Source organism: Salvelinus namaycush, chromosome 35 (genome assembly GCF_016432855.1).
Source record: "Salvelinus namaycush isolate Seneca chromosome 35, SaNama_1.0, whole genome shotgun sequence".
Classification (NCBI taxonomy): domain Eukaryota; kingdom Metazoa; phylum Chordata; class Actinopteri; order Salmoniformes; family Salmonidae; genus Salvelinus; species Salvelinus namaycush.
This window is the reverse complement of record NC_052341.1, coordinates 14,261,087-14,279,346: the sequence shown is the minus strand read 5'-3', so window position 1 is coordinate 14,279,346 and position 18,260 is coordinate 14,261,087.

The window sequence follows — 18,260 nt, the reverse complement described above, 5'->3', positions numbered from 1 at the left end:
AATGAGTCTGATGCAACAGATCAGAATGTTTAGCTTAAAATGTTGATCAACTATTATTTCTTCACATTATAAGCAATGCACAAAAGGCAGTAGGACACCCGCAAATCTTTGTTCCATAATGCAATTAGCGGGGGAAACACCATGTCAAAAGGGCGCATGCGTGACAGAGATGAAAATGTCCATTAGAAATGTAGAGAGAGGAGATCTAATACGCTACATTTCATTCCACTAAATTATGCAAATGAACCCATAGCATGACCAGTCAAATGTATTTACATCGACTGGTATTTCCATCCATAAATAGGCTAGAAAGCATTATTTCGCCAAGGCAATTTTTTCTTCTTCTCCTGGACAATTGGCAGGCGGCTATTTTATTTATCGGCTTTTCTATTTAAAATCAGCTATTACCGGTTCACGGAAACTCGGACACACTCACAGATCTACTGTACCTACACAGCTAAGCGACAGAGTGAAAAGAGGCCAAAGAAACCTCTCTTTTCTTTAGTCAGTCAAAATGTAATGGTTACCTGGTTAAAAGAGGCCATTGAAACCTCTCTTTTCTTTAGTCAGTGAAAATGTAATGGGCCCTGTGTCACGGCTGTTGAAAGGAGAGGACCAAGGTGCAGCGTGGTTAGCGTACATTTTCTTTATTTAATCCAAATGACGCCAAACAAAACAATAAACACTACAAAAACAAACCGTGAAGCTCAAAGGCTATGTGCCCTAAACAAAGTCAACTTCCCACAAAGACAGGTGGAGCAAAGGGCTACCTAAGTATGGTTCTCAATCAGAGACAACGATAGACAGCTGCCTCTGATTGAGAACCACACCCGGGCCAAACACAAAGAAATATAAAACATAGAAACACAAAACATAGAATGCCCACCCCAACTCACGCTTGACCAAACCAAAATAGAGACATAAAAAGGATATCTAAGGTCAAAAGAGGCCAAAGAAACTCTATTTTCTTAAGTCAGTCAAAATGTAATGGTTCCCTTGGTAAAAGAGGCCAAAGAAATCTCCTCTTTTCTTTAGTCAGTCAAAATGTAATGGGCCCTGGTCAAAAGAGGCCAAAGAAACCTCTCTTTACTTTAGTCAGTCAAAATGTAATGGGCCCTGGTTAAAAGAGGCCAAAGAAACCTCTCTTTACTTTAGTCAGTCAAAATGTAATGGGCCCTGGTTAAAAGAGGCCAAAGAAACCTCTCTTTACTTTAGTCAGTCAAAATGTAATGGGCCCTGGTTAAAAGTAGTGAACTATATAGGGTGCCATTTCGGATGCAACCAGTGAGCTTCTGAGAAGGTTTCTCTCTCTGTGGACTCTATTAGTCAACCCCTATTGAATTAAGATACAGTACACTATTAAGCTCAACAGGCGGCCCCCTGCAGTCCCTGTAATACGGTACAAGGCATTTCCTCTCCCCTAATGACTCCATATACTCCTCCTTTATGCTTCCTGTAATTGGAGTGAGCTACATACATGTATAAATACAGAGAGAGAAGGAGGAGGACTAAGCAGGGGAAGAGACAGCAGGTGGTGTGTTACTGAAAGGCATATCCATGTGTGCGCGTGCATGTGTGCGTGTATCATGATGAGTACACCATGTTTGGGTGTGTTTCAAAATGCGTACTTATGTTCTATCTAGAGCGTATAGTGAGTACGGAAGTCAACTGTCATTTTTCAAGTCCGATTCCAAACGTAAGACATAACACATTGCGATGCAGCGAAAATTGCCAAAACTTCTGAATTAATGGCAGACAAGTCCACACTTGGGAGAAAATGTTCCAGAGAAATAAGGAATAACTTTGTAAAATGTAAAAGTATTACATTTATTTTTCACAAAATGTTGAATTCAAATGTTGAGTCACTGCTGTTTAGCCCATCAGACATGATAGCTAGCTAGCAGGCGATCTAGTCCTGCTTATTTTTTTTAATTTAACCTTTTTTAACCAGGTAGGCCAGTTGAGAACAAGTTCTCATTTACAACTGCGACCTGGCCAAGATAAAGCAAAGCAGTTCAACAAAATTAACAACACAGAGTTACACATGGGATAAACAAACGTACAGTCAATAACACAATAGAAAAATATATGTACAGTGTGTGCAAATGCAGTAAGATTAGGGAGGTAAGGCAATAAATAGGCCATAGTGACCCAACTGTAGGACGTGCTCCAGCAGGTATATTTCACTGGTCACCCCCAAAGCCAATTCCTACTGTAAGAAATTGTATTAGATATTGGTAACTTGTTTTAACAACTTCTCAACATTAGCTATAGTTGACACAATATGCCCACACCCCCTCTTTCTCTTGGACATATGCTGGACTCATTAGACATATACACGACACCCACAACTCCCCTCCCCCATGACAATCACACACACACACACAACTCAAGGTTGGAGCACAAGACAAAGAACTGTGGGAAGCGCCAATGGAATGTCGACATCAGGCCCGGACAGGACAACCCACGACCCAGATAGACCAATCGGAAGGCCAGACTACCAGATCAACCTACTTTGCTTGTTGCCTATATAAAACTGTACAACTGTTTAAACTACCTCTTTTCCTGACGATTCCATACGGATCAGACAGAAGGAGCCGTGCTGCACGCTTTGCCTAATATTTTTACACTTGAATAAACCTGCCTTATTATACAATTATCCACCTCGTCCTATGTCTCCACTTGTTCTCCTGTCTCCAGTAAACGTTTTATCAACACTACTATGGCCGCCTTTCCTTCCAGTTCTCTGCTGCCAATGACTGGAACGAACTGCAAAAATCCCTGAAGCTGGAGACTCATATCTCCCTCACTAACTTTAAGCATCAGCTGTCAGAGCAGCTCACAGATCACTGCACCTGTACATAGCCCATCTGTAAATAGCCCATCCAACTACCTCATCTCCATATTGTTATTTATTTTTGCTCATTTGCACCCCAGTATCTCTACTTGCACATTCATCTTCTGCACATCTATCATTCCAGTGTTTAATTGCTAAATTGTAATTCTTTCACCACTATGGCCTATTTATTGCCTTACCTTCCTTATCTTACCTCATTTGCACACATTGTATATAAACTTTTTTTCTATTGTGTTATTGACTGTATGTTTGTTTATCCCATGTCTAACTCTGTGTTGTTGTTTGTGTCCCACTGCTTTGCTTTATCTTGGCCAGGTCGCAGTTGTAAATAAGAACTTGTTCTCAACTAGCCTACCTGGTTAAATAAAGGTGAAATAAAAATAAATCAAATAAATAAAAATTTGGAAAGCCCGCAATTTGGGCAGAGCACATGGCAATAGGCTTAGCTGATTATTGAGTTGCGGCTGTCAGTGAAAAGCATATAAAATAAGTGTGAAGAGTCTTGAGTAAAATTTACTGTAAAATGTTGAGACAAGAAGAAGGGGAGAGGTGTGTGAGGAAGACATAGGTGAGTCTCCAGAATGGCTCAGCTTTCTCCCGCCAATTCTTGCGCATTCATTGTTTCATTCTGTAAATTGTTTGCCGTTTGATTGTTCATTTTGATCAATTCCCCATTATACATGTAGCCTAATGGAGAATTAATACATATAGAAAGGGAGGCAGACAGCTTGAGTAGAGAGATGAATGCAATGGAGAATTAATACATATAGAAAGGGAGGCAGACAGCTTGAGTAGAGAGATGAATGCAATTGAAAGAACCTGAATTTATCATATTTTATACTGTTTTTATTTGTCGGCTTTATGAATTTTGACTTAGTTGACAATAGGCCTACTGCTGCATTGGCCTATAGGCTAAGGCTATGAGTTCCATGCGCTCATTTCGTTAGCCGCCAATGGATCACGGAGTATCAACGTTCCATATGGCAGAGGCTGGTTGTCACGCCTACTCCTGCTTCCTCCCTCTGGCGTTCGGCTGGTCTACTAACCACCGGTCCTGGCAACCCACATTGCGCAGACCTGGCAACCATCATTGCGCACACCTGCTCCCCATCGTTAAGCACACCTGGACTTCATCACCACCGTGATTACTCTCCCTTCATATAGCCGTCAGCTGCCTCAGTCGTCAGCCAGTATTGGTTATGTTCAGTACACAGCTCCTGTTTTGTATTGGCATTATTATTATTATTATTATTATTATTATTAGTAGTAGTAGTAGTAGTAGTAGTAGTAGTAGTAGTAATAATATTATTAATCAACTGAACTTCTGCACCTGCTTCCAGACTCCCTACGTTACACTGGTGCTCTAATTTAAACTTTTAATTCAGATTTTTATGATTAACCATGTGACAATGCTTTTGAGAAACAAAAACATTATTATTGAAATGAAACTGCTCAATGAAAATGCGCATATGAAAATCATAACTGGCACGCAGATAGTTAGAAATTGTAGGACAAATCATAAGCTTCCCCAAACTCTAAACTTACGCGCAGCCTATGAGGTCTTTATAGAATAATTGCCTCCACATTTCTATGGTCGGATATGACTATAGGCTACTTTGAAGCAAGGTAAGACATGCGTCATAAAATGAAGTAAAACATTCAGGTTTGAAACATTTAAGTAGGCCTATGTTTTCAAAATGCATACTGCCTCCAGCTCACATTGTAAAGTGGTGGTGATGCGCTGATAGCCTGTTGCCTGCACTTGAATGGTGGCACAATTAATGGGTTTATAAATGCAAGTTTTACTCCAGTAGCAACAAGCTGAGGAGCTGCAGGAGAAATTCTGTTCAAAATAGGCTCTGTATGCTGTGTGCACGTATTGTGCTGGATAAATAAGATAGGCTACATGATGACTAACGAAAATACCCACATGCCAGTTTAATTCCACTATATTATGCAAATTAACCTATACGGTCAAATGTATTTACATTGACTGGTATTTCCATCAATGAATAAAAAGCATTATTTTGCATTTGGATTTTAGTTCTCTCGATCGTTATTTTGGCTGTATATTTATGTATGGGAAGTCTATTGCAAGGTTGTGCGTAGATATAGCCTACAGTGTGCCGTTGTTGGATGAAACTCATGTTATTTGGGAGTATTGAAAGCAATAACTCCCCTCAATGTACTATGAACATTTCATGATTCTAGGACCAAGAAAATATACAGTGCATTCGTAAATTATTACGACCCCTTCACTTTTTCCACATTTTGTTATGTTAAAACCTTATTCTAAAATGGATTAAATAAAAAAAATGTCCTCATAAATCTACACACAATACCCCATAATGACAAAGCAAAAACAGGTTTTTAGACATTTATGCAAAAAAACTGTTGGTACCCATCCCCAGAACTGTGCCTCGACACAAATCTGTCTCGGGGCTCTACGAACAATTCCTTCGACATCATGGCTTGGTTTTTGCTCTGACGTGCACTGTCAACCGATGGTCACTCAGACAGAGCTCCAGAGTTCCTCTATGGAGATGGGAGAACCTTCCAGAAGGACAACCATCTCTGCAACACTCCATCAATCAGGCCTTTACGGTAGAGCGGCCAGACGGAAGCCACTTCTCAGTAAAAGGCACATGACAGCCTGCTTGGAGTTTGCCAAAAGGCACCTAAAGGACTCTCAGACCATGACAAACAAGATTCTCTGGTCTGATAAAACCAAGATAAAACCAGCGTCATGTCTGGAGGAATCCTGGCACCATCCCTACTGTGAAGCATGGTGGTGGCAGCATCATGCTGTGAGGATGTTTTTCAGCGGCAGGGACGAGGAGACTAGTCAGGATCGAGGGAAAGATGAACGGAGCAAAGTACAGAGAGGTCCTTGATGAAAACCTGCTCCAGAGCGCTCAGGACCTCAGACTGGGGGTGAAGGTTCACCTTCCAACAGAACAACGACATTAACCACACAGCCAAGACAACGCAGGAGTGGATTAGGGACAAGTCTCTGAATGTTCTTGAGTGGCCTAGCCTGTGCCCGGACTTGAACCCAATCGAACATCTCTGGAGAGATCTGAAAATACTTGTGCAGCAACGCTCCACATCCAACCTGAGCGTTAGAGGATCTGCAGAGAAGAATGGGAGAAACTCTCCAAATACAGCTTGTAGTGTCATACCCAAGAAGATTTGACGCTGTAATCGCTGCTAACGGTGTTTCAACAAAGTACTGAGTAAAGGGTCTGAATACTTATGTAAATGTGATATTTCAGTCGTTTCTTTTAATAATACATTTGCCAAAATGTCTAAAAATCTGTTTTTGCTTTGTCATTATGTGATATTGTGTGTAGATTTATCAGGTGAAATAACAATGTTATACATTTTAGAATAAGGCTGTAACGTAACAAAATGTGGAAAAGGTGAAGGGGTCTGTAAACTTTACGAATGCACTGTATTCAAAATAGCTTCTGAAATTCCATAATTGTACTGAAGAGGGTGAGGAGACTCCTATGGAGAAGTCAAGTCATTCATATTCATGGTCATTACCTGATCTAATCACCCTGAGGCTCTGCTCTTGGCCACGGCAAGTTCACGAGAGGGGGCAGACCTCCCGAGTCCCGCCACGGGGCAGGCAGGCAGAGCAATGTGTGTTGGGTGGAGAGGAGGCAGGATAAAAAGTGACCAAGTTATCCAGGGATGTCCGTGGGGCAAACAGAGAAGAAACTGAATCAACGGAAAACTGGGCAAACAGAGAAGAAACTGAATCAACAGAAAATTGGGCAAACAGAGAAGAAACTGAATCAACGGAAAACTGGGCAAACAGAGAAGAAACTGAATCAACAGAAAACTGGGCAAACAGAGAAGAAACAGAATCAACAGAAAACTGGGCAAACAGAGAAGAAACTGAATCAACAGAAAACTGGGCAAACAGAGAAGAAACAGAATCAACAGAAAACTGGGCAAACAGAGAAGAAACTGAATCAACAGAAAACTGGGCAAACAGAGAAGAAACTGAATCAACAGAAAACTGGGCAAACAGAGAAGAAACAGAATCAACAGAAAACTGGGCAAACAGAGAAGAAACTGAATCAACAGAAAACTGGGCAAACAGAGAAGAAACTGAATCAACAGAAAACTGGGCAAACAGAGAAGAAACTGAATCAACAGAAAACTGGGCAAACAGAGAAGAAACTGAATCAACAGAAAACTGGGCAAACAGAGAAGAAACAGAATCAACTGAAAACTGGGCAAACAGAGAAGAAACTGAATCAACAGAAAACTGGGCAAACAGAGAAGAAACTGAATCAACAGAAAACTGGGCAAACAGAGAAGAAACTAGATCGATAAAACTTTTGTGAAGCTGGATGAGCCCTGAGGCACAGGTATGTGTTTTTTCCAAGGCTGAACTTTTGTGTTAGACTGAAACTGGTGCTATTGTTCAGAGAGGTACAGAGATTGTGTAGAACATGACCATGAGGTTGAGCTGACCTAGCCATTACAATATTTAACAACCTGCTGCTGGTGCTGGTTACGTATCCTTTTACCTCTTCTCTCTTGTTTCCTAGGATACTAAAGAACCTTGCTGCTGGCTCGTGTTAGTTACGTCTCCTTTCACCTCTACTCTCAATCTCATATCAGCTGAACAAGGACACTTGTGATCACACCAAAGACCATGAGGCTTTGAAACGGAACAACAACAAATAATCAACATAAGTGAGACCTTGATTCAAATGTTCCCTATATACATACTTTTCAGACGTATTGTGGTTCTCAGAGGCCTAGCTAGCCATGCACACCGAAGTTAGATTTTGATGAACTAAATCAAGGCTACATACATCATGGTCAAGGGGTCAAGGATAGCATCTAAATGGTCATGATGGTGATCGAAAAATGAGGCCCATTCTAAACATCCCCGACATTTCGGGAAGCCCGGGGGAGCCAGCTACAGACTTCCATTGACCCCATGAAGCAGATGACGCACCCCCTTCTCTCATCACCATCCACATGGACACTAATCTGAATGGCATGCCTTCATCCCTCCATCCAGAGAGGGGCCTTACTCAATCTCTCTCTCTGGTGGTAACCAAGTGCCATTTTCTCACTCTCACTGTCCCTCTCCATTTCTATCTCTCATTATCCCTCTCCCTCCTTCTCTCTCTCTCTGTCACTCTCTCTCACTCGCCATTTCGATCTCTCCTTCTCTCTCTCTGAAAACTCCTAAAGTCTAGCTCCCTGCCTGTACTGTAAGCCAGTAAGGCTAATCGGATCTAATGTTGAGTGATTTATAAGTGTATGCCAAACATGACATTCCAATTGAGTCCTCCCCTGCTGCTCAGTGTTCCAAAATAGAACCCCGTTAAAGATGACACACAGCAGGCGACCAGGGCACATTGTGTCTATAAGGCCCAGTAAATGAGGAAAGGATCAGGACTAGAGAGAGACTGTGAGAGACGGTATGCTGCAGTTCACCCTAGTTTATTTAAGGAAGTTGTTATTGGAGCTATTCTTTTGTGAAGCACATGTCATAGGGGGCTTTCAGCTCGCTCCACGGGTCCCTTCCTCTAAACACAAACACAACAGCCAATGTATGGCTGGAAAGAACAATGTTAGACAAACAGTCAATGTTGACGCCGTAATGTAGCTTTTACGAGCTAGCACAAGCATAATAACACTCGATAGCACAAGCATTATAACCCTCCCTCGCAAAACCATAACGTTCATCCCATTAAAATCCTTGGGTGGGCCCGTCTGAACGTTTTGTAAAAAAATAAAAATATTATTATATACAGTACCAGTCAAAGGTTTGGACACACCTACTCATTCATGGAATTTTCTTTATTTTTACTATTTTCTACATTGTAGAATAATAGTGAAGACATCAAAACTATGAAATAACACATATGGAATCATATAGTGACCGAAAAAGTGTTTAACAAATCTAAATATATTTTAGATTCCTTTGCCTTGATGACAGCTTTGCACACTCTTGGCATTCTCTCAACGAACTTCATGAGGTAGTCACCTGGAATGAATTTCTTTCCTTAATGCGTTTGAGCCAATCAGTTGTTTTCTGACAAGGTAGGCGTGGTATTAAGAAGATAGCCCTATTATGGCAAGAACAGCTCAAATAAGCAAAGAGAAAAGAGAGTCCATCATTACTTTAAGACATGGTCATTAGGATAAGTTCATTAGAGTTAACTGCATCCAAGTAAGAGTTCAAGTAACAGACACATCTCAACTAGAGGTCGACCGATTATGATTTTTCAACGCCGATACCAATACCGATTATTGGAGGACCAAAAAAGTCCGATACCGATTAATTGGCCGATATTTATTTATTTGTAATAATGACAATTACAACAATACTGAATGAACACTTATTTTAACTTAATATAATACATCAAGAAAATCAATTTAGCCTCAAATAAATAATGAAACATGTTCAATTTGGTTTAAATAATGCAAAAAAACAGTGTTGGAGAAGAAAGTAAAAGTGCAATATGTACCATGTAAGAAAACTAACGTTGAAGTTCCTTGCTCAGAACATGAGAACATATGAAAGCTGGTGGTTCCTTTTAACATGAGTCTTCAATATTCCCAGGTAAGAAGTTGTAGGTTGTAGTTATTATAGGAATCATAGGATTATTTCTCTCTATACGATTTATATTTCATATACCTTTTTGACTATTGGATGTTCTTATAGGCACTTTAGTATTGCCAGTGTAACAGTATAGCTTCCGTCCCTCTCCTCACTCCTACCTGGGCTCGAAGCAGGAACACATCAACAACAGCCACCCTCGAAGCAGCGTTACCCATGCAGAGCAAGGGGAACAACTACTCCAAGTCTCAGAGCGAGTGACGTTTGAAACGCTATTAGCGCGCACCCCGCTAACTAGCTAGCCATTTCACATCGGTTACACCAGCCTAATCTCGGGAGTTGATAGGCTTGAAGTCATAAACAGCGCGATGCTTGAAGCACAGCGACGAGCTGCTGGCAAAATGCACGAAAGTGCTGTTTGAATGAATGCTTACGAGCCTGCTGGTGCCTACCATCGCTCAGTCAGACTGCTCTATCAAATCATAGACTTAATTATAACATAATAACACAGAAATACGAGCCTTAGGTCATTAATATGGTCGAATCCGGAAACTATCATCTCGAAAACAAGACGTTTATTCTTTCAGTGAAATACGGAACCGTTCCGTATTTTATCTAACGGGTGGCATCCATAAGTCTAAATATTCCTGTTACATTGCTCAACATTCAATGTTATGTCATAATTACGTACAATTCTGGCAAATTAGTTCGCAACGGGCCAGAAGGCCCAAACTGTTGCATATACCCTGACTCTGTGTGCAATGAACGCAAGAGAAGTGACACAATTTCACCTGGTTAATATTGCCTGCTAACCTGGATTTCTTTTAGCTAAATATGCAGGTTTAAAAATATATACTTCTGTGTATTGATTTTAAGAAAGGCATTGATGTTTATGGTTAGGTACACGTTGGGACAGTCTTTTTTCGCGAATGCCACCGCATCGATTATATGCAACGCAGGACACGCTAGATAAACTAGTAATATCATCAACCATGTGTAGTTAACTAGTGATTATGATTGATTGATTGATTGTTTTTTTATAAGATAAGTTTAATGCTAGCTAGTAACTTACCTTGGCTTCTTACTGCATTCACGTAACAGGCAGGCTCCTCGTGGAGTGCAATGTAATCAGGTGGTTAGAGCGTTGGACTAGTTAACCGTAAGGTTGCAAGATTGAATCCCCGAGCTGACAAGGTAAAAATCTGTCGTTCTGCCCCTGAACAAGGCAGTTAACCCACCGTTCCTAGGCCGTCATTGAAAATAAGAATGTGTTCTTAACTGACTTGCCTAGTTAAATAAAGGTGTAAAAAAAATAAAAAATTTAATCGGCCAAATCGGTGTCCAAAAATACCAATTACCGATTGCTAAGAAAACTTGAAATCGGCCCTATTTAATCGGCCATTCCGATTAATCGGTCGTCCTCTAAGCTCAACATCAACTGTTCAGAGGAGACTGTGTGAATCAGGCATTCATGGTCGAATTGCTTCAAAGAAACCCCTACTGAAGGCCACCAATAAGAAGAACAGACTTGCTTGGGCCAAGAAACACGAGCAATGGACATTAGACCGGTGGAAATCTGTCCTTTGGTCTGATGAGTCCAAATTTGACATTTTTGGTTTGACCCACCGTGTCTTTGTGAGATGCAGAGTAGGTGAACAGATGATCTCGGCATGTGTGGTTCCCACAGTGAAGCATGGAGGAGGAGGTGTGATGGTATGGGGGTGCTTTGCTGGTGACACTGTCAGTGATTTATTTAGAATTCAAGGCACACTCAACCTGCATGGCTCAACCAGCATGGCTACCTGCATGCTGCAGTAAAAATGAAATCCCATCTCGTTTGCGCTTAGTGGGACTATCATTTGTTTTTCAACAGGACAATGACCCAAAACACACCTCCAGACTGTGTACGGGCTATTTGACAAAGAAGGACAGTGATGGTGCTGTATCAGATGACCTGGCCTCCACAATCACCCGACCTCAATCCAATTGAAATGGTTTGGGATGAGTTGGACCGCAGAGTGAGGGAAAAGCAGCCAACAAGTGCTCAGCATATGTGGGAATTCCTTCAAGACCGTTGGAAAAGCATTCCACATGAAGCTAGTTGAGAGAATGTCAAGAGTGTGCAAAGATGTCAAAAAGGCAAAGGGTGGCTACTTTGAAAAATCAAAAATGTATTTTGATTTGTTTAACACTTTCTTGGTTACTACATGATTGCATCTGTGTTATTTCATAGTTTTGATGTCTTCACTATTATTCTACAATGTAGAAAATAGTGAATATAAAGAAAAACCCTTGACTGAGTAGGTGTGTCCAAACTTTTGACTGGTACTGTAAATCTTTTTTTTTTCTTCTTTTTTCGGGGTGAAGAAACGTAAACTTAAATGACTAAAACCAGATATAAAGTATGTAGAAAATATAATAGACCTCTATATATTTTTTTTTATAATATAATCTTGGAGAACTAACAATCACCAAAATAAAAGATAGCCAAGTCAGGGGGAATTGAAATTCCGTTATCACTGACTGTCTAGCTTTTATTTCGGTGACTTTTATTTCGGTGATTTTATAGAAAATGTCAAAAACAATGAATTTAGTAGTATTTTTTTTTTTTTTTTTTTTTTTTTGGGGTGGATCAGCTTAATATTGCGGAAAGAATGTTGCTTCCAATGTAATTGTCTGCATCATTTCCAATCCCCCATATTTTTTGGGGTAAATATATATATCCATACACGCATGCATACATATATACATATATACATACACATACCTATATAGACATACATACTTTTTTAAAGAATATACCTTTATTATTATTCCCCGCAACCCTACCACCGCTCCCCCAATTGGAGTAAACTAATAAACACTTCTGCTTTTACCTTCAATTTATACATCTTATACCTATTTTACAGACACAGACTACTTTATAATAGTTCTCTCTTGTTTGTTCTTAGTCCTTCCTCTATTTCTGTTGTCCATCCAATTTTATTTCCACTTGTAACTGTGCTATTTCACAAAAGCTCCGCACCTATACAAATTTCACAGATCCCGTATGCCCTACATTGTTTATCTTGTTATTAGTCCCACCCTTCAGTTCCACTCAACCCTTCCCATCTATCTTCCAACATCATCCATTTCGGATTTTTATTTGCCATATATTTTTCAACTGTGCTGTGATGCTTCACAAAAGATTTGAACCTTCCTATTCTCATAGCTTCTACAGATTGTAAATTAAAAATAAACATTTTTGCTAAAATAATTATTATATTATTGATTGATTGACTATGGCTTTTCAAATCCCCCAGTATTGCTATCTGTAGCGTTAGTTCTAGGCAAATGTTGCAATTCTTCAGCCATTCCTGGACCTGTGACCAAAAACGAGCTACATATGGACAATACCAAAATAAATGATCTAATGACTCTGCCTCCTCACAACAGAATCTGCAGAGCTGGGAAGATTGTATACCCCATATATATAACATTCTATTAGTTGCAAGAATTTTGTACAGTAATTTAAATTGAAAAATTCGAAGTTTTGAATCCGGCGTTGTTTTGCGTATCAATTCATAAACCATGTGCCATGGAATGGGTACATCGAAAATCTCTTCCCAACTATTTTGCAATTTATATGGCACAGCTGTCAGTTTTTTGGTCCTTAAATGAAATTGGTATATGTTTTTATTTATCACACTTTTCTTTAACCATTTATGTTCTTTAATACAGGGCCGACATACAAGTTCCTTACTTTTTTCCCCTTCTACTTGCCTCTTCCATTTTTGTGGTAATGCTGCAATTAATTGGTTGTAATTTTGGGTAGAGCAGACATTTCCATATGTCTGTGTTAGCTGCATGTGTGACATAACTCCACCAGTCCTATTTATGATATCATTCACAAAAATTATACCTTTTTTAAACATTTCTTCGATAAATACAGTTTTTTTATCAATTACTATATTTGAATTTAACCACAATATTTGTTGTACTATTTGTTCCGTCCTTTCAGGTGGATTAAACTGAAATTGCAACCAACTTTCTAAGGCTTGTTTAAAAAATAAGGATATTTTGGAGATTATTTCCTTTTCAAACAACCGAAAGTGAGCAGGTGTAATCTGAATAAAGGGAAAAAGGCCCTTCTTGAACATAGGATGAGACATTCGTACCAATTTACTAGAGAACCAGTTTGGATTTAAGTATAACTTTTGTATGACTGATGCCTTTAGTGAGAGGTCTAATGCTTTAATATTTAATAATTTCTGTCCTCCGAATTCATATTCGTTATATAAATAGGCCCTTTTAATTTTATCTGGCTTGCCGTTCCAAATAAAATGGAATATTTTTTGTTCATATAATTTAAAAAGCAGGTCACTAGGTGTAGGCAAAACCATAAGCAGATAGGTAAACTGTGATATGACTAAAGAGTTAATCAGGGTGATTTTTCCACAAATAGACAAGTATTTTCCTTTCCATGGTAGCAAGATCTTATCTATTTTTGCTAACTTTCTATAAAAATTTATTGGAGTGAGATCATTTCTTTCTTTTGGGATTTTTATACCGAGTATGTCCACATCTCCGTCAGACCATTTAATTGGTAAACTACATGGCAATATAAAATGTGTATTTTTTAGTGATCCAATACGTAATATGGTACATTTATCATAATTTGGTTTTAATCCAGAGAGGATAGCAAAGGTATCTAGATCCTCTATGAGGCCGTGGAGAGACTCTAGTTGTGGTTTTAAAAGAAAACATGAATCATCAGCGTACAATGACACCTTAGTTTTTAAGCCACGGATTTCTAATCCATTAATATTAATGTTTGATCTAATTTTAACAGCTAACATTTCGATGGCAATAATAAATAGATATGCCGATAGTGGACAACCTTGTTTTACTCCTCTAGATAGTTTAAAACTTTCTGAGATGTAGCCATTATTTACTATTTTACACCTAGGGTTACTATACATAATTTTAACCCATTTTATAAGAGATTCCCCAAAATTGAAATATTCTAGGCATTTATATATAAACTCCAGTCGTACTTTATCAAAAGCCTTTTCAAAATCAGCTATGAAAACCAGACCTGGTGTCCCCGATATTTCATAGTGTTCTATTGTTTCCAGTACTTGCCTTATATTATCTCCAATGTATCGTCCATGTAAAAAACCTGTCTGATTAGGATGAATAATATCTGACAAAACTTTTTTTATTCTATGCGCCAAGCATTTTGCTAGGATTTTTGCATCACAACACTGAAGTGTAAGAGGTCTCCAATTTTTTAATTGGACTGGATCTTTATATATACCACTTGGGTCCTGTTTCAGTAATAACGATATCAGACCTTCTTGTTGCGTGTCTGATAATCTACCATTTATATAGGAGTGGTTAAAACAAGCTAATAATGGTCCTTTGAGTATATCAAAAAAAGTTTTGTATACTTCCACTGGTATGCCATCCAGCCCTGGAGTTTTCCCATCCTTAAAGGCCCCAATTGCATCAAGCAGTTCCTCCTCTGTAATTTGGCCTTCACATGAGTCTTTCTGTACAGATGTTAATTTTACATTATTAATAGGAAAAAAATCCATACAATTAGTTTCAGTTAGTGGAGATGGAGGAGCCTGAAACGAAAACATATTCTTAAAGTACTTTACTTCCTCTTTCAAAATATCATTTGGTGAATCATGCGTGACTCCATCATTTGTAACAAGTTTTAATACATTTTTTTTGGTAGCATTTCTATATTGAAGATTGAAAAAGAATTTGGTGCATTTTTCCCCATATTCCATCCAGTTCGCTTTATTTTTATAATATATTACACTGGATCTTTCTTGAATAAGTTCCTCCATTTCTTTTTGTTTTTCCTCTAACTTATTCTGTGCCTCTATGGTACCGTTTTTATTGCTATCTAACTGTACTGTTAGTCCTTCAATTTCCTTTGTTAATATGGACTCTTTTGATCTAAATTCCCTTTGTTTTATAGATGAGTACTGAATTGCATGGCCTCTAAAGGCACACTTAAAAGTGTCCCATACAATAAGGGGATCTGCTGTACCTATGTTATGTCTGAAAAAGTCAGTTATAAAATCTTCTGTCCTAGTTCTAAACAATTTATCATCTAGTAGACTTTGATTAAATTTCCAATATCCTCGCCCACGTGGAAATTCTGTAAGAGAAATATATATGCCAATTATGTGATGATCCGACCGCATTCTGTCCCCTATCAACACTTTTTTAACTTTTGGTGCCAGAGAGAATGGTATAAGAAAGTAGTCAAGACGACTAGCTTGATTCAGCCTCCGCCATGTATATCTCACTAAATCAGGGTATTTAAGTCTCCATATATCCACTAATTCCAATATATCCATGACATTCATGATTTCCTTAAGTGCCTGAGGGTGATAGTTTGTAGTGTGAATTCCTTTCCGGTCTATAGAGGTATTTAAGACCGTATTAAAATCTCCCACTATAATAATAGAGTCTAGTGTTGCTTGTAGAGTTGATAAATTCTTATATATATTTTCAAAGAAGCTTGGATCATCATTATTCGGACCGTATAGGTTAACAAGCCATATTTGTTTATTGTCCAATAACATATTTAAAATAATCCATCTACCTTGAGGATCTGTTTGGACAATTTGCACATTTGGATCAAAATTATTGTTAATTAAAACCATCACCCCTTTTGAATTTCTTTGCCCATGGGAGAAATATATTTTGCCCCCCCAGTTCTTTTTCCACAAAACTTCATCTAAAACTGTTGAATGGGTTTCCTGTAAACAATAGATATTATAATCCTTCTCTTTTAGCCAGGTAAATACTGATCGTCTTTTCTTATTATCTGCTAAGCCATTACAATTGTAACTGGCTATACTTATTTCACCACTTACCATAATGAGACACACCTTTCATTCTTTTAATCAGAATATATTTTTGTAAACGTACTATTAAAAAGTAACATAATGATTGAGTGTCTATATAGTTGTACCATGATATTTGCATTTCTACTAAGTAAACCTCCAATTGGTCCCTACTATTCCACCCGCTAAAAGGCCTCATCTCGAGATGGCTTGTCATCCCAATGCCCGGTAGACCACCCTCGACCCCCTGTATCCCATAGCCCTGAACCGACTGGGATCCATTCTTTGAAAAGAGCATACAGTGCCATTTACCGAATTGAAGAAGATCAATTACCATATGCATTTCCATTGCCCTCACCTCGATTTGTATTATATATATCTGTGGATCATCCTCTATTGTCCCTAACATCTTTTACTTCTTCCTTCGCAACAGTTGTGGGATACACACATACACCCACACACACTCAGCCCTTACCCCCACACAACCATAAGCTCACTTTCTCAACAATTGCACCATCCCAGAGCCCAACTCAAGATGGGTCATGAGTTACAAATGCACTTGCAGTTGCAGCTGCATGAGAAGGCCTGCAAGACCGCACAAAAAATTAGCAAAAATTGAGAGATTTATTTACCATTGTCATATCCTAGATAATGGAGGTCAAATGTACACCTTATTCCTGAAACACCCACAATACGGCCACCCGTCATGACCATGTCCCCACGCATCTCCATGCAGTCCGACTTTGATTTTGTGCCGCCAGGGCCACAATAATATACCCCCTCTCTGAATGTCCGAGTGTGACCCCCTCCCCATGGGTTACTGCAGCTAGTGTTGCCAGCACTGCCACTGCCTGGGTGGGGGCACCCCACCGGAATCCCCACCGGCTAGGTACAAGGTCGTCAAGGTTCTCATTAGCAGCTTTGAGAATTTCCTTGTATATTATGCTCTCCCTTTATGGGGCTTTGGCTTTGCAGGACCAACCCTGCCAAGCAGGCTCAGAATCTTGAGGGGGCAGTGCTGCTCTTGGTCTCTGACCTCATTTTAGCTGTATACAGACCGCTTACAGCGGGCACATAAAACAGTTAGGGACTTCTCCTTAGTATCTGGGTCATTCAGGTGGGTGTCTAGGGTATAGTGCCATGGACCGTACCATTAAAATAGGATAATAAATAATTAGATATAATTTATAAAAAAATAAATAAAAAATGTAGTTCTCCATGATAGGACAATAAATAAATAAGACGTATAATTCATTATAAAGGTATATCCATCATCTGAACAACATTGAAAGCCCTCTCATACCCGGCTCACAGCAATACATTGGCTCTGGGATATGCAACCATTTCATTACTCACTCACTCAACTTTCCAAACATAACAAATAAAATAAAAAATAAACACAAACCATACCATCCACACATACTGTGCCTTCTGTTTACTTAGTTTTTATCTTCACTATGTTGAATTAGTGCTTGTGTGTTCAATTAGTTATATGTGAAGATTTATAGAAAAGCTATATTTTTTATTGTATTGTTACAATCAGTAACCGGGCTTGAATTGTGTTTATTTCCCTCGTCTATGAGAACTTTGTCATTTTTAAAATAACCATGGAGTAGTCTTTGTGTCTCTGAACAACTGGTTATCAATATATAGTTTATCAACGACGAGAGCTACTCGTTTCGCTTTTAATCTATTTTCTTTGAAAATTGGATACAGAACTTTGCGCCGTTCTGCAATTTCCTTCGGAAACTGATCATTCATGCCAATTTTGGTCCCAGCAAGTCTTTTACCCAGGCTTTTAACCATTATTTTATCTTTAAATGAAGCAAATTTGGCAACGATTGGGCGTTCGTACCTCTGCCCTCTCTGTCCGAAGCGGTGAACGCGTTCAAGTTGGATTTTGTCGATAACTTCGCGTGGAATCTGAAGCGCTGTAAGGAGGAACTCTCTA